Source organism: Podarcis filfolensis (assembly GCF_964270895.1).
Source record: "Podarcis filfolensis genome assembly, chromosome: 2".
NCBI classification, from domain to species: Eukaryota; Metazoa; Chordata; class Lepidosauria; order Squamata; family Lacertidae; genus Podarcis; species Podarcis filfolensis.
Window position 1 is genome coordinate 39,766,363 of NC_139605.1, and position 27,156 is coordinate 39,793,518.

General features: G+C 44.8%; 1 long non-coding RNA gene across 1 annotated transcript in view; it reads right to left on the bottom strand.

Annotated features, from left to right (window-relative positions):
- The window catches only part of LOC310757576, a 75,162-nt gene extending 55,657 nt beyond the window's left edge, over positions 1–19,505 (bottom strand). The window contains exons 1-2 of the long non-coding RNA XR_014545329.1: positions 19,214–19,505; positions 16,706–16,949 (exon numbers count right to left, since the gene is read on the bottom strand). This is a non-coding gene — a long non-coding RNA (uncharacterized lncRNA). The remainder of the gene's footprint in view (positions 1–16,705; positions 16,950–19,213) is intronic.
- Positions 19,506–27,156: the final 7,651 nt, after the last annotated feature.

Consider the following 27,156-nt stretch of genomic DNA (forward strand, 5'->3'; position numbering starts at 1 on the left):
AAAAACACCTGCAGCGCTGGACACCTCACCCTGCTTCTCAAGACTGAATAATTAATGCTAGCATTAAAGCCAAAGTGGTCTAAAACAGAGATAACAAACCCTCATGAACATCTGAAGCTACCCAGCGCTGTTTTAGTGGTCAAAGCAATTCTTCTTCCTTGATGTACTCTGGTAACTAGCGCAGACTTTCAGTCTATTCAAGTGCAAGAGTCTAGTCTTCACGGTTTTGGGTTTTTTTAGAAGGGTATCTGAAAATATGTTGGCAGAGGTCTCTGAAAGGCTCCTGTGTTCAAGGGTGTTGTTAATGTGCTTTTGCAATAATTGGAGTTGGGTTGATGGGAGATCGTATTATGAATACCTGCAACTGATTTCAATTTTCCAATTTGCTTTCTTAATATAATTTTTCTCTCCATCCCACTTCAAACAATCATTATTACTACATTTTACGAATGGATTCAATACTAAAAATCTAATAACCTGCTGTAGATACATTGCGGAATTGAAATGATGCAGTAATCAAGGTTGATTTGCAATTAGAAAGAGGCCTCTTTTGGCTGCTTCCAGAACTGATACGCTCACCCTGACTGAGCAAGGCTGCCTTTGCAATAGCACGCAAAAAAAACAATCAAATCAGTGCCTTGGGGGTTGCAGCTCTAAGGCATAAGAATGGAGTCGGGCGTCTTTCCGCAGGACAGGGCTTCCAAAAGGGAGAGCAGGTGTGATGCGGAGGGGGGAAGCCAGACAAAGGGACGGGAAATGGACAAATGGAGAGTGGCAAAGTACAAGATAAGGACTGTTGGGGACTGATTGCAATGAAGGCTTTCTCTGGAGGCATGACTGCCATCTGCTGGTCAAAGACTAGAATAGATTTCTGGCACATTTAAAGTGATAAACATTTGCATCCTCTTCCACAAACCACTTATTTTCCTTCATACACATAGAAACATGTACACAGTCTCTGTCAAACACATGCACATATACCTTTGTACATATAAACACGCCTTTCTGTAAATCGGACCATGCATATAATCTCATCCTGCTTTATAGACATATAGTGCTAAAAAAAAACTTTCCTCTGCTGCGTGCATCTATACACATGCATGCGTACACTCATCTACCTACTAATATACAAGTAGAAACATAAAGTGACCTTCTACATAATCTTGCTCATGTACAGGAGTGTTTACAGTGAGAGAAAGAAGTGCCCTCAAGCCTCCTTCAAACCAGACTTCTAAAGCCCTTTTCACTTGTTCAGTGATCACAGAGGAGGGAAGGAGGGGAGACTGGAATTTTGCCCACTGTCCTGTCTTCTGTGCATTCCTCTGAAGGCCCAAATAAAGCTTCCGTGCATAGAGACTGTTCATGCACAGGTTCTCTGCAAAAGGCAGCAAGTCCTGGTTGTGTGTACAGAGCCCATAATTTCGGTAATGTCGCAACCATCAGAATAATTTGTTGACGTCAGAAAAGAGGACACCAGACACAATCCTGAAGGTGTGAAAAGTCCTTAGATGGATAAGGAACAAATAGGAGATCTGGGTCGATTCACATCTTAGGCAGGTAAATATATCTCATCTATAAAATGGGGATAACTCTTGCAGAGATGATGCAAGGAGAATTAAGTACAGTACTGTACTAAGTACTAAGAGCCAGTGTGGTGTAGTGGTTAAGAGCGGTAGTCTCGTAATCTGGGGAACCGGGTTCGCGTCTCCGCTCCTCCACATGCAGCTGCTGGGTGACCTTGGGCCAGTCACACTGAAGTCTCTCAGCCCCACTCACCTCACAGAGTGTTTGTTGTGGGGGAGGAAGAGAAAGGAGAATGTTAGCCGCTTTGAGACTCCTTAAAGGGAGTGAAAGGCGGGATATCAAATCCAAACTCTTCTTCTTCTTCTCTTCTACTACAGACTCCTGTAATAAAAGCTGAGGAGCTATAGGATTCAGCAGAAGCCTTACCCCCAGGATGCAAGACAAGTCCCCCCCCCCCCCCGGCACCACGACTGTAGAAGTCTCTAGTGCGGCCACTGCTAGCCTTGTTTGGTAGGCTCCATTTAAGGGGGAATGTCATCCAAAGGACATGCATGTTGGCTGAGGTTTTCTGATTCATGGCTCAGTCTTTTAGCCACTATGCTCCACCAGCTCAGGCTGACCAAGCTGCTTTGTAGGTCCATGTGGAAAAGTCCTTTAATGTTAGCTCTTGACGGGGCAGAGCTGAAACAATAGCCTCCTGGCTGCAGTGTCACTGCATATCAGGACAGGGAGGACCAAAGCACAGTGGTGTAGCGTGGGGGGTGCAGGGGGGGCCGGCCGCACCGGGCGCAACATCTGGGGGTTAGGGCAAATCCACGGGTTAGGGGGCGCAAATCCATGGGTTAGGGGGCGCAAATCCACGGGTTAGGGGGCGCAAATTACTTGCCTTGCCCCGGGTGCTGACAACCCACGCTACGCCACTGCCAAAGCAGCAGTGATATGATGCTCCCACTGGTGCATAATTGCACAGCTCAAACCTCAGATGCCCCTGCCTCTCTTTTCTGGTAAGTGGCAGCAATGCTGGGGTCAAGTGGCTATTGCTGTAGCTCCACCCCACCTGATTCTCAAAAAAATTCTCATTGATTGCTGTGAAACGATATGATCTACAAACCCAGCAGATTTTCAGAGGCATGTGCAAACATAATTTAATGTTCAAGTCCTTACTCTCAATGAAACTCTTTTGGATTGTGGTGAACTATGCACCCAGACCACCCACCACAGTCTTTTCCTTGGTGAGCAGTCTTCCCCCTAACTGAGTTTGTTCTTGATTGCTCCTTGCAAATATTTTTCCTCATATTGCTAGCTCCAATTCCCTCAATTGCTAGCTCCAATTCAGATCTAAAATATTATCTCATTCCTAGCAGCAACTGATGTGATGAGGCAGAGCCACTCTCTTGACATCAGCATTGCTGCAGGGCGGGGCAAGGCAGCGGCAAGATTGGGAGTGCTGGATTGACTCCACGGTGCATCTGTGCGGTGTTGACCTCACCCCACCCCCTGCCCCACCCCAACTGAGGTAAGCTACAGCAATGTTGGTGTTGAGAGGGGAGGTCTATACTTCTGCCTCACCACACCTTCTGCTACTGCAGGAGGTGGTGGTAGCAGGGTGAATTTGAAAGCAGCTGTCAGCGCTGCCCAAGGTCCCAGCTCACACAAGACCAACGCTGCTCCTTGCCCAAGTTTAAAAGTCTTTATTGAAGTTCAGTCTCATTTCTAGACGCGCAGCGTGCAACGCTACATCTGTCCGTCAGACCGTAGAACTCCCATCTGAATCTCCTCCCCCCTGACACCAGCTTACGATTCTAGCCTTACTCCACCTTTTCCTCTGTTCCTTCTTTCTCTGGGTCCTTCTGCTAGTCGGAGTCTCAGCCCTCCGAGATTCTTCTGACGCTGATTCTCCCGACTCCTCCCCCCCCCTCTTTCGGGCTTTAGGACCTGGCTCCCAATCCGGGTTTTCTGCTGTCCCGCGCTCCTCCACATTTGAACTTGGCGCGCGCGCGCAGCCTCCCACTTTCCTTCTGACCGTTACACTTGTGTCACTGCTCCCCCTTTCGGGGAGGCTAGCTGGACCTGGCCTTCCCTCCGTCTCCCCACTCCCCGATGGAGGAGAAGCTGGTCCTGACTCACGTGACTCTTCCCCCCCACTGTGCTCTGGTGGGGGAACTGGCCCTACAGCTCCGCTACTCCCTTGGGACTCCCCTCTGGTTCCTTGTTTATGGATCGTCCCCTCTGGGATTCGCCTCGCCCTTACCATAGGCGCCCCCTCCTGGGAATCTTCAGATTCGCTGGAGAAGCTCATGGAATCTCTCGGTCCACTGTCATATTCCCCTACGCTCCCCTCTGATTCCTCTCCTCCGCTCTCTATTTGCTCTCTCCCCTGCTCTTCTGCTCCTGAGCCTCTGACAGCAGCTCTCTGCGATTGGTGTTAGGATCTGCAGTTCCCAGCAGGAAATGCACATGAGCACAGCACTACCAGCACAAAGGTACAAGCATTATGAACCAGAAGAGAACTTTTTTAATAGTCTCCAAGAAAGCTCAGAAATATTGAGCCAATTCTGAATCAAGAGGAATAGAGTTGACCCACCATTAACTCCATCAGGACTCAGTGGAAACCACAAGCAATCTCACCTGGCCCTGTAGACCCCTCACGTACACTACCAACCAGATCCTACAGGACACCTGTCACAAGTGTCGCTTAACAAGCCAACCATACGCATCAATCTCTTTGGGCTCAAAATGCATTACTAAAGCACTTGTCCCTTGGCATGCACAGCTACCTTCCATGGCAAAGTTGGAAAAAAGTAAAGACTCTGTGGGGGTGTGTCCACCTGTTAACTTAGGATTTTATTTAATTTTTAAAAGGTGCTTCTTTCAAATACAAGCAGGCACTAACTCCGGGACTGGACTAACGTATTTCTGTACATCTCTCCAGGATTAGAAAAATCATCCCCACAGGCAGGACAGCTACTTGTATCTGCCAGTTTTCTTGAGGAACCTTTCCCTAGAATCTTGGCGGCTGTTCAGGGAGCCATCTGTCTCCCCCTCACTCCTTCCCTCCCAGCTCAGAAATGGGCTCACACCAGGCAGGTTGTTTTCACAGAGCCTTCCGCTGGCCCAAGTTCCCTTAAAAATGGGGAAGTGGGCGAGGGAGTCTTGCCAGCAGCTCATCTCTCCCACTCCCTTAGCATGTGATTTGGGGAGGGGGAAGGGGACTGAGGAAATGGTGCTCATGTGGTTATGAAGCCATCACAAGACAAAAAGGGACTGAGTTCAGTTTCTGGCACTGATGCCTTTTCTTGCTTTGGCCTTGGGAAAGCAATTTCTTTAACTCCGTGCTCTGTTTTGAAGATCTGCTCATCCTTGAGAGGGTAGCAGATACTGGAAAATTGGATGCTTGCAAAAGAAAATAAAAGAAAAAATATTCTGTACTGGTCCATTGCTGGTTCATAATTTATGTAATTCTATATCATGTGCACATAGTGGGAGTGTAGATGGTCAAGACGTTAACGGGACCAGAGGTGGTTGAGAGGCGGAGGAAAAGCAAGCATTCTGAGCCCTTGATCAGTGGTTCTATGGCAGACAGAAGGGCGTTCCTCACTGAGAAGCCTACACTGTGAATACGTGGTTCTTCTGGGTGCTTTCCTTGCCAGGAAAAGTTGTAGTTCTTATCTCAGAAGCAGCCATTTGAAGCGAGTCTGGTCTCCTGTAGAGCGGCAACATCTGTGTTGAGCATTTTCAGCTCATGGTCAAGGATGGCTGTCTTCAGTGACAGGTTGGTAGATAAGCCAGGACACAGGGTCCTGACATTTCGTCTTGAATCTTCTGGATGCAGCGCATGTGGAGGGCGTTGAGGCATCGCTCCTGGTGGTTCTAAGCTGCCCATGACTCACTTTCACAAAGCAGCGTGTTCAGCACACAAGCTTGGTAGACCTTCATCTTAGTATTGGATGTTAGCATTGCATTTTCCCGTATCCTTTTAGAGAGGCGAGCCATCGCCATAGCTGCCTTGCCAATATGCTTGTCCAGCTCAGTGTTGATGGAGAGGTTGCCGGTTATGGTGGAACCCAAGTAGACAAAAGATGTGCTCTCCCAAGCCCATATTCCCAACATGTTTGCACTCTTATCTCAGCAATGTCTATGCTGCCTTGACATAGATGACAGGATCCACAAGGATGTGTTCTACAGGGAGCTGGCTTCAGGCATCACAAAGATGTCTACAAACATGACATGAAGGCTGGCAACATCAACCCCACCCTTGCAGACAATTGCAGTGCCTGGAGATAGACAGTCAGGTCGTGCATCCATAGCAGTGACCAGAGGAAGAATGACCACTGAGAGGAGTACAGAAAGAAGAAATGCCATGGTGCATCTGCAGCAGCACAACTGGATGCCTTCATCTGCTCCAGCTGCAACAAATTATTTCTCTCCAGCATGTGCAAAACCTTCCTGCAGTTTGACTTCACTACCAAAGGCCCCCTCCTCCATTGTCTCCTGAGACAGACAGATGCCAACCAATCTATCATGTGCAAGGTCTTTGGCAATAATCAGGTGGTATTCAATGAAGCTTCACTCAGAGCAGACCCACTGAAATGAATGAACCTAACTTAGTCATGCTGCATAATATGAGTGAGTCTATTCTGAATAAAACTTAGTTGAATATCACTCATTGAAATTCACGGACTTAACTTAGTCACATTCATTAATTTCAGTGGGTGTATACTGAGTAACTCTTAGGCTGTGTACACACACCTGTTTACTCTGCATCCGGTATGTTCCCACCACTGGTTTGGGAAGCAGTGTACGCATGATAGACACACTCCATATATAACCTGTCTTTTTTAAAAAAATGAAATACTGTGTTTTGACACACTTCCTCAAACCAGCTTCAACCTGAATTAAGAAAAACAACAACCTAGCTGCATTTAAAGTCAGTAATGTGTGCACAGCCCTAGCTCAATGCCACCCCTTGTTTCACACATTTTCACAACCACTACAATGTCACAGGAAACATTTAAGGAAGGGTGCAAACAGCAGCCACAGAGCCACCTGTTGGGTTATGAGCAGAAACCAAGAGTGGGATTTGAAGCCCTGATTCTCCTTTGGGCCTGACAATTTTGCTGGCTGAATCGACAGCTGCCTCTCACTGATGAGATCCCAGCAAATAAAGGAGAAGTTAGAGAAAGCATGTGCAGCAGGAATGGAAGGCCCTTCGCTGAGAGCTGATCAGCGGCAACAGCAAAAACAAAAACAACGTGACTTGGTAGCTTGTTGTGTGTGCTCCCAGCCGGTGCAGTCAGGGTGAACTTCTCACTTCCCTAATGTGCTCCCTTTGGGGAGAAAGCTGTTAGCAGGGAAATAAGAGGTGGAAACGCAGCTCTTGGATGTAGGGAAAGAGTCTCATGACTGAGCCAATGTCAAAACAGCAAAGGACAGCACAGGCCCTCCACGTGGCTAGACTCTTATGACAAGCACTACCAGGCAAATAATCCAAGCAATTAGCAAGCAGGCTGCTGTATGGAACCAGGGAGAAGCTGCAGACCAGATGTAGCCCCTAAAAAGCACTTTCTAAGAGAGAGAGGGAGAGCGATTCTTCCATATTTACACTCACCAGAGATTGTCCAAAGTTTTGTTTCTTTAAAATTGCAAATATACTTCCTCTTTCTTAAATTGCAATTTAAATTGAAACTTTAATACTGTATAGTTTCCCTGACCACACAATCTGCTTTTTATTGCATTGACAAAAGCAAAAATGTGAGTGTTCTTCTTACACTAAGAAAGCTCCCAGATATTCTGAGGAAACAGCTTAAGGGCAACTTCCAAGATCACAATATATCCACCCAACAATGGAAGTGGCACTCAAGCTGCCTAGCTGGCAGAGTCTGCATTTATATCAAAGCTGCAGTGGATCAGGCTGTTTGGTGCCACAGGGATCCTGCAATTGTTGCATCAGAGTTCATGTCATGAGGCTACCTAAGACAGCACTGGAGAAATATGGGTGGCATTTCTCTGTGGCTTCTTCCCACACTGCTGTGGAAACATATGAATAGAAAAACCATGTGGATGGGACCAAATGATGCACAAAGAAATGAAATGAACACCAACATTGTTGGAACAATTAATGTTGAACCCAGTTCAAAATTCTGTGTGTATGCAATTCACGGTCCTAAGGAGGTCCTTTCATTTGAGCTTTCCAGATTGTTCACATGTTATACTGAATATATGTGCAAGCTGTGTACATAAGTATAAATGTTTATGACAAAGAGTGCACCCTTGTTGATTTGTATGGCCGAACTGTTGTGTACAGAGATGGTACACTCATTGAATGTTACATGTGAATACTATACAGCTCAACTATTTATCGTATGTACACAGATTGTACACCAGCTTACTGTAATGTGTGAAAACACCTCTAAATATCCTAGGACCAGCTCTTAAAAATGTGGGACTTGAAGTTCTGGAAAAGGTTACAAACTTTATGGCCTCTCTCAGCTTAACAACACACTTTTTAAACTGTAAATTATATGCTTTTATTGTGTTTTAATAACAATAGTCTGTTTTTTTTATTAAAAAAACCTGCTTTGGCAGGTGCTAAGAAAACATTTGGTTATGATACATGCCTTTTGTTATTCTTGTATTCCGCACAATATTTTGTATAATGTATTGATATGTGTTTTATTATAAGAAAATTGTTGATAACAAAAAATAGATGCTTGTTAATTACTCACTCCTTTCATTGGAATGCTATGCGTCTGTCCAGCACATGGAAAATGTCCAGTGCATAACCTGTGAATCAACAAGCCAAAGCCAACTCATCCATGGACTGTGTTTGCCTTGCAGGGGGGTCAAAGGCTGCGTAGGCTGGGTCTACCTATTATACTACCTATCATACAACACTTCCACTAGCATGCATCCACAAAGTGAAGAAAGCTTTACATTTAACTAAAAACTGTAAATCCAGAGAGACATCATGTGCACACTGCTGCTCTCCTTCAAGGGTACCTGTTGTGACATATTTGGCCTGAGAGCACCAGGAAGATGGGCCCGGTTTCCTCCCTGAGCAAAGACTCTTGTAAAGTTGGCTCGGTGGACCACTTTACAGAGGACAGGCTTCTAGTGGAAAGATGGCCAGAGGTTAATCCTCTGTCTGCAGGTGTCCTGTTTTTCGGAGGGCTGTCTGGTCCAAGCCTGGCTGAAAAAATAAATAACCCCAAGAAGGGCAAGCAAGAGGGGTCCTGACGTTCCCATTAACTAGACAGCAGACTGAGCAGGCAGGCACCTGGCCACAGTCTTCCCCACTCTACTGAGATGTGGTTCTATTTAAATTATAGTAATTATTCCTGAATTTGAATCTATACATGTAACGTGGTTATGCACATTTTGATGTGTTTCATTTATTGTTCATGACTACTTTTGTTATGTTTGTAATTATCAGGGCTTTTTTTTCACCCAGAGTTCATGTTGAGTTTCGGCACTTCTTTTTCTGGAAAAATAGCACTGGTGATTATGTAAATCTTTTCATGTTGTAAGCCGCCTTGAGCATAGCTTTAACTGAGGACAGACGGCATCTTATGCAAATATACCCTCTTTGGTCCTCTTTCTTTGGCAACTGTATGTGGCTGCTCCCCTCAGCCCCAGCTAGCATGGTCAAAGTCAGGGAAGATGGGAATTATGCGCCCAACACGTAGGCTCCCCACTCAATGCTAAAGCATTACAAACAAATGCAATTTCTATTTGCAGAAGAGTTATAATATTAAATCCCAAGCAACACCAAGGGCAGAATAACTAGGCATACAGGAATGTAGTGTGAAATTAGCAGGGCAAGAGAAAATGCCTGTGTTCATATCAATACAGATGGATTTGGGGAGCCCTGATTCAGAGGAGGAGGAGGAAGAGGAGGTGCAGGAGGCCACGGAATATGGTTCAAGGGCCTCTGGATCCTTCAAAATCCCGCACCAACTACCTCCCTGCACAAATGGAGAAGAAATGGTCAGCCCTGGCTACAGAGTGCTGTTTATTCCAGGTGTGTGCCTGAGAGATGGGAAGCCTTTCCAGTAACAGAAAAAGTGTGTGCAAGAGAGAAAGAAGAGGAGGAGAGTATTTGGACCAGTGAAAGTGCAGGAAGATCCCTCCAAAGCTTGTCATAGAAGCCACAATATGTTATTCACAGAGCACCAGGCAGAAGTACAACGCCTTGTTGCCATGACACATTTACTATGGAAAGAAAGGAGACAGGGAATGCTAATTCAAAGAGAGATGTGACAATTCATTCCGTTTCAGCCCACACCACCACCCCATCACCTCCTCTTCCCAACACACACACACACACACACACACACACACCTTTTAATTTTCTCTCCCTTACACATTACAAGCATTATGAATGGGAATGGAGGAATGGGGTCTTTGCAAAAAAGGGGGGGTGCTGCACAAATTGCTGCTAGTACCAAGTGTCCCTTCTTATCAAGACTGGACGGGTATTCAATTTTCTCTTCAAACGCCTGCCTTCTGAAATGGTAATAGAATTTCAAATCTGGGGAAGACAGAAGAGGGAGGGGGAAAACCCTGAATATGGGAGGATTAACAATGAGAGAGTGAAAGAGAGAGGGGGGAGAGGGAGGAAAGGAAGGAAACAAAGGGAGAAATTATATAAAAAATAGTCAGAGTCTTTGCAGGAATTAATTAAATACCAATATAAAGAGAAAATTAACAGTCTCATGCTTGGTGGGGGGAAGGGTATTTTCAGAGTTTAATTAACCTTTTTTTTGCCAAGAACAATAAAAGGAGGGGAAAAAGCAGACTTCTAATTGTTCTGGCTTCCAGGAGATAATTAAGGAAGCAGACCCTGTCTCCTGTTTGTGCTAGTTTGTTGTGTATATATGTGTGTGCGCTTGTGTGTGGTCTCCGCTTTGTGCAAGTGTGTCTATTCCTCTGAATTGTGTGCATATAAATAGATCATTTGTTGCTCCTAATTGGTGGGTAGTTCAGGAGAACAATGTGAGTAGAGTGTGCCTCCCATAATAAGAAGGGGCAGTGAACATCACCAGGCAGGGGAGTCAGTCTTCTCCTGAATAGGAAAGGGCAAGAGGGCTGCGGAGGGAATGTGCAAAGAATATTGTTCCCCTACCCCGCTGCGGTAAACATAAGGGATCCCTTTCCTAGTCTTGGGAAGCATGTTTACTCTGCAGAAAATATCTCGTAATGCTCCATCAACATCAGCTGTTTTATGCACCCACAGTCTTCCTTTGTGCTCAAAGAAAAACAGAGGTGCCAAAACTCAGCTTCCACGGTGGGGAATTGCTATCAATTCCTTCTTCAGTGGGAGGAATGGAAACAGAAAGCCAAGAAAGAAACAAAAAAGTATCTGACTAAAATTTAGACTCTAAATATACATGGTGCTTGTGGCTGTCGTGCAGTAGAAAGAAAGATCTTTGCAGTGGATATATAATGCATAGACTTAGGTGAAGCCACAGAAAAAGGACAGGGATGGAAGAGCCACACCCTCACTGTAAAATATAGTTGATATTTGATGCCCAGGTTAATTCAATGGCACCCAAATTTTGATGGCTAAGGCGATTGCTTCACTCTGATAGCACTGCTGACCCTGTGCAGAAGGCTGATAACCCCGTACAAAGGCATCTGATTAAACAGGACACAAGAAGTAATGTCAGGAAGTGCTGAATGTAGATTTCTAAAGAATATATGCTTTAATCTTTTTTTTAAAAAAAGTGTCAAGGCTGTAGAGACACATTTTCAAAATCTCTTGATTTTGATGGGTATGATAGGTACAAAGATGTATGGACTTACAGATGTAATAAGTACAAAGATTAACTGAAAATGAATTAAAATTCAAACCAAGGGATTAAGAGAAGACTGCACTTAATCAAATGGGGGCACTTAATCAAATGGTACAAACAGCACTGTGCACTTGGGGAGGTTTTGAATGGAGGATCCCACTTCTTACATCCCTCCCTTGTAAGAACAGTCCACTTATCCCTGATCATGGCTTCCTGTTCTTTAGCCAGACCTGGTTCCATAAGAGGACCTGTTCTCAATGCCAGCTCCAGGTTTGGGGTCCCTGCTTGGGCATGATGGTCTCAGCGAGGGCCCTCTCTCTGTGGGCTCCCTACCTTTCTCTGAGGCACCGTTGCCCAGTCACTTGCTCTCTTCCTCTGGGCCCAATGCACACAACCAACCAGCAGGAGAAAAGCAGGCCTACATGCCAGGAGTCAGCAAGTGAACAATGGTAGACACAACCCTTCTTTACAGTGATCTTATTGTCTTGCCTTGTTACATACCTATTAAAAGTACATTAAAATTGTTTCCAACACACACACACACACACAGAGAGAGAGAGAGAGAGAGAGAGAGAGCGCACGAAGAGAATGAGTAGCAGAATTAGGAGTCTTTAGGGCATGGCAGTGGCCTCACTGCAGGGATGTGGGTCTAGGAAGGTACACAACAACCCTTACCCCGATGCCAGTCCTGCCTGCCCTCTTATTCCATGACTGCTAAATTTACTCAGGAGCGTTTGGTGAGGAGGTTTATCAAAACCTTTTTGAAAGTCCAAGTACACTGTGCCTATTAGACCATCCCTATCAACTTACTAAATGACACTCTCCAAGTGTTGTAAAAGGTTAGCAAGATGGAGCCTTTCCTTTGTAGAAGCCATGCTGATTCTTCTTCACCAAGACCTGTTCTATATGCTTGGCAACTGTGTCTTCACTAATGCTTTCCACCAATTAACTACTTATTTGTTTATATGATTCATACCCCATCCTTCATTGATTTTGATACCACGATGGGGGAACAATATAATTATAATATTTTTTTTACAAAAAAAATCAGTTGAATTTGTTTTAAACACTGGCAAACAAAAGCTAAAAACAGCTTAACAGAGGAGAAGGTTAAAACATTTGCTCATTTAAAAAAAACCTAAAAAGCTGAAACAGACAACTTTTCACTTAATACCAAAATGACAACAATGTTATCATTACATTGGTTAATTGGGTTAGACAGAGAAAACAAAGGGTTAACAAATTTGAATGTGCATGGAACCTGTTTAATAATTTTTTGAATAAAAATCAGGTGATGGTAGGACATAACCCTTTCCCCAATTTTATGAGGGTGTTACTAACTATTTGCTAATCACCGATTGGCTGACTTGCATAAGCTCTTCTGACCATGATTTTGATTTTGTGTTTCTTATAACACATGTCAGATAGATTTTCTTAGTTTTACTTGTTTTGTGAGGCTTTTTATTTATCAGCTTCCTTATCCATGTGATTGGTAGATCCAATATTGTACAAATACTGAAACTTGACCTATCCAATAAGAAAGTTAGTATTTATTAAATAGACTTTTTACTTTCTTTTTTAGGGACGCGGCTGGTGCTGTGGGTAAAACCTCAGTGCCTAGGGCTTGCCGATCACATGGTCGGCAGTTCGAATCCCCACGGCGGGGTGAGCTCCCGTCGTTCGGTCCCAGCTCCTGCCCACCTAGCAGTTCGAAAGCACCCTTAAGTGCAAGTAGATAAATAGGTACCGCTTTATAGCGGGAAGGTAAACGGCGTTTCCGTGTGCTGCGCTGGTGCAGGCTCGCCAGAGCAGCTTCGTCACGCTGGCCACGTGACCCGGAAGTGTCTCTGGACAGCGCTGGCCCCCGGCCTCTTAAGTGAGATGGGCGCACAACCCTAGAGTCGGACACGACTGGCCCGTATGGGCAGGGGTACCTTTACCTTTACCTTTTTTACTTTCTTTTTTAACTTTATATACATTTCTGTGTGTGTGTGTGTGTGTGTGTCTGGTTGGCTGGCTTAATTTTCCTCCCTGTTGTAATATTCTGTTACCATGTAGAGCACATTTTGATATTTCTTATAAATTAAAACAGACAACCCATAGCTGTCCTCTCATGTAGCTGTAGGGGAAGGGCATTCCACAAACAGCAGGCCACCACAGATAAGGTCCTGCCCCATATCATTTGCCTAACAGTGGAATGTGAAGAAGTGCCCCCTCTGCTGCTTTTAAAGGATGGACAGGCTGATATAGGGAGAGGTGCTGCTTCAGGCATCCAGATACCAGCCAGCAGCTTGAACTAGGATCAGAAGGAAATAGGAAGCCAATGCAGTTGTGATCCCTCTTGGCTGTACCAGTCAAATTCTGGCAGCCACATTCTGCACAAATTAGTTCTTTCAAGTCATCTTCAGGGGAAGCCCCATGTATAAGACATTACAACAATCTTAACAGGATCGTACCAGAGCACAGGGAACTGTGGCCAAGCAATCCTTATCCAAGAATGGTTGCAGCTGTCAAATCACCCCAAGGCACTCCTCACCACCGAGAACACCTAGGCCTCAAGCAACAGTGCTGAATCCAAACATCAGCTCAGTACCTGCACAGATTCATGTGACTCTGATGCAAACACGAAATAGAGATGGGTGTAATCGGCATATGGTTGTCACCTCATTCCTAAGTCCACTGAGAATCTCAACCAGCAGCTTCATGTAGATCAGGAATAGGGAACTTGTAACCCTACCAATATCTTATTGGACTCCCATCTCCTATCAGCCCAGCCAGCATGGCCAATGGTCAGAGTGATGGGAGCAACAGCTTGAAGGGCCACAGGTTCCCCACCTCTGATATGGATGTTAAAGTGCATGGGGGGCAAGATTGAACCTTACACAGGTGCCATGGAGCTGAGAAGTTCCACCACCTCCCTGCCATTTCTGAAACCAGCTGTGTAGGTAGGATGGAACCATTTTATCACTGTGCCTCCAGCTCCCACCTCAATGAGCCAGTCCAGCAAGATACCTGGTCAATGATATCAAAAGCCACTGAGAGATCCAGTATGGTTTTGAACAACCCTCAAGCATTCTCTTCACTTCTCTTTCAACTTCTTTCCAAGGCAACTACAAAGAGATTACTTTATTTTATTTTATTGCTTTAGTATAGCTGTTCTTGCAGACATCCCCCAGAAGGTAACCTTGGGCAGGAAGAGTGCTTCTGATATCACTTTCTTGCCTACGATCCTCCTATTTTTCTTTCCTTTTACTAAAGGAAAAGTATCGGTAAAACTGCTGTAATGTCACATTCCTGAGATACATTCTTATAACAGTGTGATGAAGCAGACAGTATAAGTTATGTGATGAAATGAACAGCATGGTTATCACCCTTCAAGTTTCTGATTCTGTGCAAATACATACATATTGCAATGGAGTTTAGCGACTTGGGTTATTAACGCCAGAATATTAGACAGCATTTGTTTGAGCAGTTACACTGATTCCCTGCTTCCAACATAAAAGGGTGAAGTTGCATTTAGGTGGGTAGATGCCAAGGGGGGTTCATGGGCACTCTAACCAAGGATCATTTCTTCCAGCTTGATAAAAACCTTTCATATGGTCCTCCCTTCCCCCGCAAAAAGACATTTTCTGTTTTGACAAATAAGAGGGTTGATTGGTGTCCTTTAGCTGGCTTTGCTGGCTGCCTGTTTTCTGTATTTATAGGCAGACACAGCATATGACATATTTGTATTTTAATTATAGATATGTGACAAATGCCCTTTAATTAGATGCTGTTCTCTGTCCCTGGGATCTAATGTCAGTTCTTCTATGCACTTTGGAGGCAGGAGTTCTAAGTCTAACTCATTCACTCCCTTATGTGAATCCTAGCAGCCATAGTGGCTCCCATTATCCCTGGTATCTCAATGTCCCCTCTTCCTTTAGAGGGGCCGAGCCAGCAGCAGCTTGCTGTCCAGTTTGGATTGGCTCCAGCAAATCTCAGAACATCTTAAAATGATATGACACAGATACAGGAGAAAGCTTTTTCATGAGCATCCTCAAGTGTAATCTACCACCTAGGCTGCAATTCTATGCATACTAACCTGGAATTAAGTCCCATTGCACTCTGTGGAGCTAACTATTATCCAGAAGAGTGAAAGATAAATTTGCTTTAACCATTTAGTACATAACCTCTAGCTTCTTTTAGTATGCCATTTGCTGATTACGTTCCAAACAATATTTAAAAATATATATACCCACCCACCCACACACACACACACAAACCTGTTTTGGGGGATGGCAATGCAGGCCTCAAAGAGACTCACAGACTATTTAAAGTGAAATATCCAAAGCTGTCAACTCCTATGAAGAGCCTCATGATTTTATGACAAGTCTCATGATTGCCAGGGCTTCTTAAAGCCTACACTACAGTACAGGACTCATAAATCAAAGTCTCTCTCTCATATATATATATATATATATATATATATATATATGCGCAACCCTTTAACAAATACATTTAGCCTTAAGTGCTGAGGAGAAAAAGCCTATAATCAAGCTTGCCACCTTAATGGTTCTGGAACCAAACAACAAAAAGAAATCTAAAGAGTAACATGCCAGATTACACTGAAAATACCTATTTATAGTTTGTGAAAAGGGTTTCCAGATTTCCTGAGGCTCAGACCCTGAGATTTTGGATTGAAGGGGGCAGCCAGCAACCCCTCTAGCACATGGATGGGAACCCAAAGGCCGAATCTGTGGCCAGGTAGTTCTCTGCCCCACCAGCCATGCCCACCTGTCACTCACCTGATGTCCTATTGCATCAAGTGTGGAATGGCCACAGCATTGGAACACCCAGAAGCCTTAGGATGCATTTCATACTGCTTAAATTTGATGCCAAATGTAAACCGTGCAGCTTTGGGCTGGGGCCTGATCCACTTGGGAGCTCCCAAACGGGTCTGGCAGTAGGGAAGGGGTTACGAAAGGGAATAGAGGTGGATGGAGCAAATAACAAAAGCTCTCAAGCCAGGCATAATGTCTCCAGACCCTTTAACTCTGCCCCACTCCCCAACCTGAGATCCTGAGAAGCAGCCACAGAAACTTCAAGTCAAGCTATGAGATCTGGCAACCCTTTTTGTTTATGTATGTTTGTTTATTCCGACATTTTCATGCTGCTCCAAAAGCCAGTTCCTTACAAAAGCTAAATTATAAAATCAACAGCCGAAAGATAAAACACTATAGCTTAACATCAATTACTGTATAGGAAAAGCAAACAGAGCAGCTGAAAAGAAATACTCAGTTGGGATCAGACAAGAAAAAATGTTTTAAAAGAACTGCTTCCACAATGTTTCTGAAAGTTGAGAGGAAAGATGGAGGATGGGCCTTCCGACAAGAGAGAGCTCAACCTACCTTGGTGCCACTAGAGAAGAGATGCTGTCCTGCCTCAGTCTCGCTCCATCAATCTTACCTCAGGTGCTAGTAGGCTGTGTCACAGAGAAGGCAGACTGTTGCAGTAGGAGTGGGGAAGCTGTGGTTCTCCAGATGTTTCTGGACAGCTGTTTCCCTTGTCCCTGACCATTTGCCATGCTGGCTGGGGCTGATGGGAGTTGGAGTCCAACAACATTTGCAGGGCTGCAGGTCAAACAATACTCATCTGTAGGGCGGGAAGGGGACACTTTATACTAGCCTTTCATTCATTTGTTTTAAAATACCTATAATCCATGTAATATTTAAAAATTTAAAAGCAGTGTAGAAAAAGATAAAGCCATACAGTGGTTATAAAATCACAGCAATACAGTTCCCTATCTCTATGGTGACCAAGCACATACACCAAGCACATACATCAGTGATCAGGGGGAATGTTTGAGGGTGAACTGCAAGATCTTCATCATACGCCAAAAGCACCCAGGCCTTTTTTCTAAAAGGACACTATGGTATCACCAAGAGAGCCTTTTATGTTTTCATGATGGTGGCAGCTCCTTTTATATACCATACTTTCTAAGACTGTCTACTTTGGAAAAGTGTATTTTCCTTTATCCCTTATTTTCAAGCAGACTTTGACTAGACAGCCCTTCAAACAGAGGATGCCTTCAGATATCTTCTGACAGGCCTTCCTCTGATAGATACATTCAGACTATCCTCTGACAGCCCATCAAATACAGGACAGTCCTCTGTAAAGTAGGACCCCTGACTACTATAAACATTTCCTAAAGGGAAATTGTTATGCTGGAGTGAGCAGGGGGAGAGGAGATAAAAAGAAGAAGGGAAGGTGAGGAAGGGGGCAGTCAAGTCAAATGGCAACCCTGGGTGACTCTTGGAACTGGCTTCCCTGAGAGCCACTGTCAGCCACTAAGGCCACAGTCCCTTCTCTTCAGCCACTGGTTTTCCCCCCTGACTCCTGATGTTTAGGAAAAGACACCATAGACAAGATGAAGAGCTGCCCCAGCCCCACTTTTCATTGTAAGTCTCAAAGTGGCTTATACAAAAAAACAAAAACAAAACAAAACAAAAAAACACACAATATACAGAATGTAAAATGTAAATCACATCAGAAAATGGAAACATTAGAACAACATTCATACTGCAAAGGCCTCCTGAAATAAAACCGCATTAACCCGGTTTCCGAAACTGAGGAGTGACAGTGCCTGCTTGATTTCTAATGGGAGTTCCATAGAGTCGAGTCTGCTTCATTGAAGGCATGACTTCTACTAGACATGAGTGATGTTTCTGGTCTACGGGGGACCATTAATAATACTCCCCTATATGATCTCAGTGCTTGGCTTGAGACAAATGGGGTACGGTGGTCCTTAAGGTATCCTGGGCCTAAGATGTTCAGGGCTTTGTCCCTGTTTCATGGATCTGACAAATTAGGCTCTGGTATATTAAATTTTTATGGCACAATAAATGTAATATGCCACAGATCTCTCGACTGAAAATGTATTCGGTTGCATCCAACGAAATCACTGTGCACGCAGAACAACTTCTGTGAGTGCCAAGGACCCTCACCCTGCTCTCCTCCTCCTCCTGTGCTCCCTTGTAAATCTGCTCTGGGGGTTCTCCCAGTCCTCCAGAGCGGATCTAGGGGAGGTGCAGGGTGTTTGTGGAGGGTGGAGAGACAGGGAGACTCTACTGAATGGGTGAAAGTTTGTTCCACAAGTGCAATAATTTAGTTGGGTGGAACTCTTAGTATTTTGGGAGTGAACAAAAATGCAAAGTATAAAAATTTGCCTCAGCGAGTAAACAAGCTTTGAGTATTGTTAAGATTATTTTGACATTAACGTTTTTGGGCATTTCTCACACGGGATGCGCCATCATGCGTCTTGCCTTGTTCATTTGACCCCACTGTGAACCCCACTGAACGCTGAACGTCAAACGAGGCTGCAAGTTCTGAGCCCGCTTCACCTGGGTGTAAGCTTCATCGAGTAGGCCTCACTTCTGAGTAAACAGGCACAGGCTTGTGCTGCGAGTGTACCTATTTTCCTCTCAGGCACAGGGTATATATATATATATATATTGCTGTGTAGGCAGCAGGCCCCCTTAGTCGCATCTCCCTTCCCTTCCCCATGCACTTGACAGGAAGAGCAAGATCGCACTTAACAATCGGCAGTTGTGTGGGAATGTTTTGACAATAAAACTCCTGCTCCGTTTCAGGCTTCTGTGTAGGCTGCAAGCTTTGTTTGAAACGAGTCTGTTGTTGTTGTCTCTCCCCCCCCCCCCCCCGTTCCTATATCCAGAATGAGTTTCTACCCAGAGCTTAGGACCAAGTAACAATAGTTCAAAACAAAAGCATATGTAAAAAAATTACTTTTGAGAGAGTACAAAATAGATACTCGAACAAAAACAAAAACACCCGTATGTCCCCAGGGGCTTATTTATTTGTTATTTAATTTATTACGTACATCTATATGTCACCATTACCTTTATGGAGCTGCAGGTCATGTACGGGGCTCTCTCCTCTCCATTTTATCCTCACAAAAACCGTGTGAGGTAGGTTTGGTTGGCCTGGGAGATTTTGAGTGGCCCCAGGTCCCCCAGAGAGCTTGGACTATAATATAACTCTGTGAGGCTGCATTGGCCCTGCATGCAGGAGGTCCTAGGTTTGATCCCTAGCATCTTCAAATAGGGCCAAGAAACACTCCTGGCTAAAATACTGGAGACCTGCTGCTAGATGGACCAGTGGTCCAACTCAGTGTACGGGAACTTCCTGTGTTCTCCTGGCTGGGAACCATGTGGGAACACCTTACCACATTCAGCCACCAACTGTCCTTTGGGAAAGATCCTTCCCCAAAAGAATTCTGGGGACTGTAGTTTGTTAAGGGCCCTGAGAGCAAGAAACCTGTGTGAGGCCTCCCTGGACAAGAGCAATTTCTTGGCCCTAAAGGGAGCGTGCCATTTGCTCACTTCTGTAACTCTTATTCCACTATGCGTCTTAGGCTTCTGAAAATCAGTGAGATGGCACAGTGTAGAGCAGTGCTTCTCAAACTATCTGATGTGGTGGGCTGGCAACCCCACCCCCAATGTGCCAGAGACCAGTACCATACTTGGCCCCTAAAGCATCCCTCCCAACCTAGGCTGTGGTGGAGTCACAAGGAGCCCGCAGCTGATGGCTTGTGGGCTGGCAACAATCCATGGACCACCTGTCCAAATGCCCGTAGTTTAGATCATTGTGCAAGGTGCAAGGTTTGGCTCAGAACGCAGTTGCTTTTCTAACATGCATAGACCCCAGACAACTGCCCCAGTTACCTTATCTTGCTACTGATCTTGCCTATACAAAACCTATGTGTAGATTGTCACAGGTGGTATTCACAAACATACTTACTTCACTGCATATCTGTGCCAAAAAGACACATGCAATGTTCTTCGTGGAGTGTGCGTATTATTTCCTTCCTGGAAGTATTTTCCATGTTGGAAAAGCACATTGTACAACCCTAAAATGTCATGTGTGTGAAGGTGCCCTTAGCTGCAATTTATGATGTATCTGTTTGAACTTAGTTCTATGCTTGGATTGTGCATGTTGATGCTAAACTACAGTTGGCTATAGTTTTTCCAAAACGAAGGTATAATGCCACATGGGAGCATTTTCTGCTGGCATGACATCCGGGACCATACTGACAGTGCAGTCCACAATGTGCTACTGTTGCTGTCTTTGGGGTAGACAGTCAAAGGTAGGCTGGAAGTTGTGTCTGTGATTCTGGAATGTAATACTTTAAGTGGAGCCATATATGGACTATGAAGGGTAATTGGAAGCATTGCAATGATGATGGAATCTGATATCATTGGCACTCTCAGCTGATGGGAGTTAAGACAAAACTGAGAGGTTGCAATGAGAGCTGCACCTAGGTTAAGTAAAGCTACCACATCATTTCCTTTTGCTTTTCACAAACCAAGAGTGCACCTTGTTTCAGAGCATTTCATGACACACTTGTGCACACATATTGGTGGGTTTTGTTTTTTTAACAAGTATTGACTAGTTGTTAAATCTACCCAGGAGCTTAATTTTACAAGCAACCTGGATATACTTTCTGGGAAGAGGGGATAATTTGTGTGTGTGCATCTTGAAATAAAACCTGATGATGGTCTCAAACTTTTGTTCTGCATGTGCTGATCACCACTTACAGGAGTTGAGTTTGTGTGTGTGGTTGACATTCTGATCTAGGTTTTTCTCATATAAATCTGTTTTCTCTCAGTTAATCCATATTTGCAGCCTCGTACCCAGTGTTGCTTGGGAATTCTGAGAAACCAGAAAACCTGTGGTTAAAACCAGTACAGTTTTGAAAGTTTCAGTCCACCATCTTGGTTCAAAATGGCATCCAATTGTATCCAAATATAGATGAAAACCTCCTCCTTGATCTCAGGAACTATAATGTGAAAGTTGGTTACAATATCCTAAGAGGTGTCCAAATAGTGAACAAGCAACTTTCCAAAAAGTATAGTAGATGCAAAATATACCATAACCCCTGTCTGTCATGGGCCGGGAGTCAGCCCTGCCTGCTGAACAGCAGCCTGAAGGGGGAGAAGGCGGACTGACTCCACCTGCAGCTGATTGGTCTTCAAGGACACAGAGGAGGAGGCACTGATGAGAACCAGCTGGCTTCAGCCTTCTTAAGCAAGGCTTCCAGCAGCAGGCATTTGCTGGTAACGCTTGTAGTTCCTGGCCCTGCCTTGCTGCTTCCTACTCATCTTCATCTTCCTCCTCAATCATCAGATTCCCTGATCCCTGGACCGCCTGACCACGTGGATTGCTGTTTGCGCAACACTAGGACTGGACCTGGCTTTGGATACTGACTCTGCCTCCAGGCAACTACACCTCAGAGACTCTTCTAGTTGGCTGGTCTCCCACTCCACTGAGCTCTGCATGTCGTTGCTCAGCAACGAGACTATGACACTGTCCAAAGAAATTTAAATTTGTTTGAGTCCAGTTGTATTGCTGTAGTTAAAATCTCAGAGGGAGGCCCAGGTTCAAATCCATCCACATTAAATCCTCAGCCATGAAACTCACTGAGTGAGCAGTAGGAGTAACACTTTGAATCGTAGAATTGTAGAGTTGGAAGGAACTATGGTGGTCATCTAGTCCAGCCGCCTGCAATGCAAGCATCCTTTGACCAATGTAGGAGTTGAACACACATCCCTTTCTAGACTGTTACTACAACAGCACAGTAGCATAGATTTTTGGTGGAGGGGAGTTGGATAAAATGTTCATCTCTTGCACATCTCAGGCTGCACATGTGTCTGTGTGAAACTTCATTGATCTCCACCAGTTTAGCAGCATAGCTAGCTTGAGCTCTACTATTAGCTCTGCAATATTATCTTGGTTTCTACCGCCTCTTCCACACATGCACCTCCAATAATATCTTCTACACAAAGGGTGGTTTTATATTAAAATATGGAACCAGGAACAGAAGTTCCTGCATAGGCACCCTAAAGGGCCTCTTCGCACATAATATATCTTACACGTACACTTAAAACTGTGAAGTGTGAATGTGACAAAATCATGTTTGCAAACAGGTTATATCATAAAGGCATACTCAGCAGGGAGTTACGATTGGTTGCAGCTCCCTGCTGAGTGTACATTCATTCGGCAAATCTGGATTTGCCTCTGTGTAATGCAAATATTCACCGAGATGCCACAAAAGCATGTAAGAAGCCGTCATCGTCATCCCAGTTCTTAACTACGTTGTTTTCCAATCAACTTTAATTACTGGGCATGCACAATTCTTTTTGACAGCTTCTGTATTCATGCCGTCCTCTCCTTGGTCACTCTCTCCGTATCCCTTGCATGTATCACCATTCATCCTGTTGACCAAGCAGGGGGGCTTCACTTCATCTTTGATTCCTCCCTCTACTATTTTGCCAATGTTCAATCTATGGCTCTTTTGCCTACTCTATAACCATTACACTACACTAGCTCCATGCAGTCTACTTTTCATACCTTCCCATCTTTAGTGCAAAGGTCTGAATGGGGTTTCTAAGTGCTTAGGAACCCTCTCCAAACCTTCGTGCTAACCACATGAAGGTCTAAAAAGGAGCCAGTGTGGTGTAATGGTTATAGAGTTGGCCTAGGACCTGGGAGAGCAAGGTTCGAATCTCTACTCAGCCACAAAGCTCACTGGGTGAGCTTGGGCAGTCACCATCTCTTAGCCCAGGCTTCCTCAACCTCGGCCCTCCAGATGTTTTGAGACTACAATTACCATCATCCCTGACCACTGGTCCTGCTAGCTAGGGATCATGGGAGTTGTAGGCCAAAAACATCTGGAGGGCCGAGGTTGAGGAAGCCTGTCTTAGCCTAACCTACCTCACTGGGTGGTTGTGAGGATGAAATGGGGAGGAGGAAAACCATGTAGACCACCTTGAGATCCTTGGAAGATAAAGATGGTACGTAAATGTAATAAATACAAATGCAAATAAAAGATAAAATACTGTACAAATATATATTTAAAAATAAAAAGGTGTCTGCATGCCCAGAGACCTTGGGGTTGGGTTTGTGTGCACACCCCTGTCTCCATCACTAGTTTTAACCCCACACATGTTCAGGTAAACACCGGAATGGGGCTATAAAAGCTTCCAGGCAGCATCCAACTAAATTACATTCAGAGTGGACCCATTGAAATTAATGAACATGACTAATTTAGCACTGTCACTCTCAATACGTCTACTCTGAATAGTACTTAGTGATAATCCTTGGTAACTGAATATGAATGTCTCCCTAGTATGTTGAGCAAGGACAAACATTTTAAGCTAGAAATAAGACTGCAGTGGAAAAAGCAAAATGTGAAGCTCTTGTGTTCCCTCTGAGTGTAAATTGCTTGCGTGTGTGTGTGTGTGTGTGTGTGTGTGTGTGTGTTGGTGGTTGATGGTTGATGGTGGCAGAAATACTGACTGGAACTGCAATGGAGGAGGAAGGGTTAAATCCCCCATCTTATCCCATGGTCCTAATCTGGTTGCCCCCGCCTCAAAAAGCCCTATTTGTAAAGGAAAAATCAGCTACACTGCACCAAACCATATTATGAAAATATCTTGTCCAATTTGGGAATAGGCTTTTTCAACCGATGGTATGGAATATGAGCCTAGGTGCATTATCTTTCAAAGGTCTCAAAATTCATCTCCATCAGCAGGTTCATGGCGGCCAACCTGAGCCCTAGGCCCACATTGCACGACAGCTCTTACACAAACCGCAATTGCAATTTTCTCCTCCTCTTCAGCAAATGGAGCTTTCGCTGCCAGAGTGAATTGTTTAGTACTGTATTTTGGAATGTTGGGGCATGGGGGGAAATGGGAAGAGCAGGACCAATTGCATGGCTGTGTGGAGCTTTCGGAAGCCTTCTCCATGTGAAGGCTTGGTGTGTTTTTTTTAAGATACAGGCATTGATCTGCTTTAATCCAATAAATGTAGTCCAAAGGAGCTACTGTGGGTAGCCAGCAGCAGTGGCAACCAGAAACGAAGGGAAAAGCAGGAGGAACAGCTAAATCCGAGACAAAAATAGGCTTGAAGGAGAAAACAAAATTAATAAAGATTAAAGGCTATATCACACATTTCTCATTCCAGCATTCTGCAAAGAGCAATTGCTCTGCATTTTGTGAGTCTATTTCAGTTTATATGTTTTCCGCTAAAGCCTCAGCTGGCATTTGCAATTTGCACCCTGTTTCTATAGAAGCTCTGTGTTTGGCTATAGTGTTAAGAAGTCAGCCAGATTTCTTCATTGGCTAACAAAATGCTGAAGAAAATCTAAAATAATTCTCTCTCTCTCTCTCTCTCTCTCTCTCTCTCTCACACACACACACACACACACACACACACACAGCCAAGCCCCATCATTGCATTATCAAGTGACTAAAGATCTTCCTCTTCAGTGGAAGAATATGTGACAAAACTGGCAGGATTCCCTGTTTACTCACTTTATAGTGGTCATAACAAGGAACCCATTAAAATTAATAGCTGTGCTTATTTTTAATGCTGTTTTGCTAATTCTGCCTTACTGCAGCACTCCCCTTTTGTCTAAGATAAAAACCAACTTCAGTTTTATAATGCCCATGCAGCAAATAAGAGGAATGGCTCGGTTGTGCTGCCTTAAAATAAATGGGAAGGGCAGAAGTCTCTGGGAATCCTGCAATGAGCATACCATTCTAGCATTGCAGGGGTTAAGCTCGTAATCCATATATTGCTGTTATCAAGGGAATGGCACTGGATGTATTCCCACCCCCCTCATTCTAAGTCTTGCCCATTAATGGATTTTTGTGTGTGCCTTTTGTTTTGAGATCACCTGGAGCCACTTTACACACCAGATCAGCAAAGAAGGTCCTAGGCCAAATTTGGCCTTCTGGGGACTGCCATGTAGTTCCCAGTTGTTATCAACCTAACCATAAGGCAAAATATGGGTTTGGATTATAGTGCCATGTCAGGCCAGTGAACTTGGCAGCAGGCCATGGTGGGATACTGGAACTTTGACTTGCCAACTTCCATCTTTTTCTCATCTTGGCCTTCTGGAAAAACTCACTGGAGATCAGGAATTTACACGAAAATATTTTCCCCCTTCCTTTTCAGAATTGTTGTGAAACTGGCTAGCCACAGACTGCCAACCACAGCTCTCTCGCACAACATCTCAGTCTCAACTCTATTTTAGCACTAGATGTTTCTGAACTTCATCACTTTCTGTCTGTTGAAGCTACTGATGCCTGTGAGATTAGACACCAAGTCACTTAGATCCATATTCTTCACTTTACATATCAGTACCAGTTAAGGATCTGTCCTTTTTATCTCAAAAAGGTGGTGCCGTTATGACAACTGTACTTTCCCAGGCAATGATTGACCTTTTGCTTGGCTTCCCAATTAGCTGACACATGTAAGAGCAGCCCTGTTGGATCAAGCCTAGTCCGCCACCCTGTTCTCAAAGTTGGACAGCAGATACCCATGGAAAGCCTGTAAACAGGACACAAGTGCAACTAGTGGTGGCTGGTGCATTAGGGCAGTGGTTTTCAACCAGTGTGCCGTCTTGAATGATGGTCAGGGGTGCCACGGGCAACTCTGGCCTCTGTCCCTCTTTCCTTCCCTCCCTCCTCTGATGCCCTCTCACATCTCTGCCTCCCAAAGGCTTGCACAGCTGTTTGTTGCAGCAGCCCTGGCAACAAGCTCTGCAGGCGAATGGTGCCTCTGGGAGCAGGGGAGTTCTAAGGTGGGGGCGGGGGGGTCGGCTGCCCTGGATGCCATTCCAAAGGGGTGTGTGACAAAACGCTGGCCCCCAATTGGCGGCACCCCCCACGGCACGTGCCACTCACTGCGCACCCCTGTGGGCGGCATGCCACACCCCCTGGGTGAGGGCTGCTCCGGGTACTGGAGCAGGTTGCTCCACCTCTGTCTAGGAGGCATCTCTCTTTGGAGCAGGGGTGGGGGGAGGGGCAGCTCAGAGACCAGGGATGGCAGCAGTATCTGCCTGGGACTCCCAAGGAAAGGGGAGAGGAGGCTGAGGGAAGGGTGTTCGAAAAAGGGTGATAGGCTGCCAGCTCTGCAGGCAAGGGGTGACATATTCAGAATGATGCTGCCTCTGATCTTGGAGACAGTACACAGCCAGCATGACTAGTAGCCAGTGGTAACCTTATCCTCCATGAATTCATCCAATCTCCCTTTAAAGCCATCCAAGTTGGTGGCCATTGTGAAATCTTGTGGTAGCAAGTTCTACCATGTACTGTGTGAAAAAGTATTTTATTTCCCTCCTCCAGGTTACTCAGCACACACTCTCTCTCTCTCTCTCTCTCTCTCTCTCTCTCTCTCTCTCTCTCTCTCTGTGTGTGTGTGTGTGTGTTTGCCAGTAGATGCCAATATGGAGCAAAGAAACAGATAATGTGATCACGTGGAACATGAGTAGACATTAAAGCATACATGGGAGCATTCACCATGTGGAAGTGGCTGGGGTGCAGGTAAACTAATGCTTGGCTCAGCTTTGAGTTACTTATAAACACATCAGCAATCAGTTGTCCTGAGGTGCAACTCTTCAGAGGATATTGTACAGCCTATTCCTATGCAAGCAACTGCAGTTTAGAGATAAGATTGCAATGTTGTAATTACTGAGAGGTGTGTGTGTGCGTGTGCTGTGAGAGAAGGGCATAAATAACCTTAATTTATCCTCTTTTACAAAGGACTTGTTTAGGTGTTATAGCATTCAGTCTGGTACTTTGTCATTCTAGCATGACAGAAAAATCATGAGAAATCCGACCAAGCAGTGTAACTTGTGAACAAGCCCATTGCGGGTTTCATTTATTTTCCTCTGCAGAATTTAATTGCTTTGTAAACAAATGTTTCATTGTTATGGTGTTTCAAAGGCGATAATTTAGCAAAGGAAGGTTTGTGCAGACATTAGAGGGAGTCAATT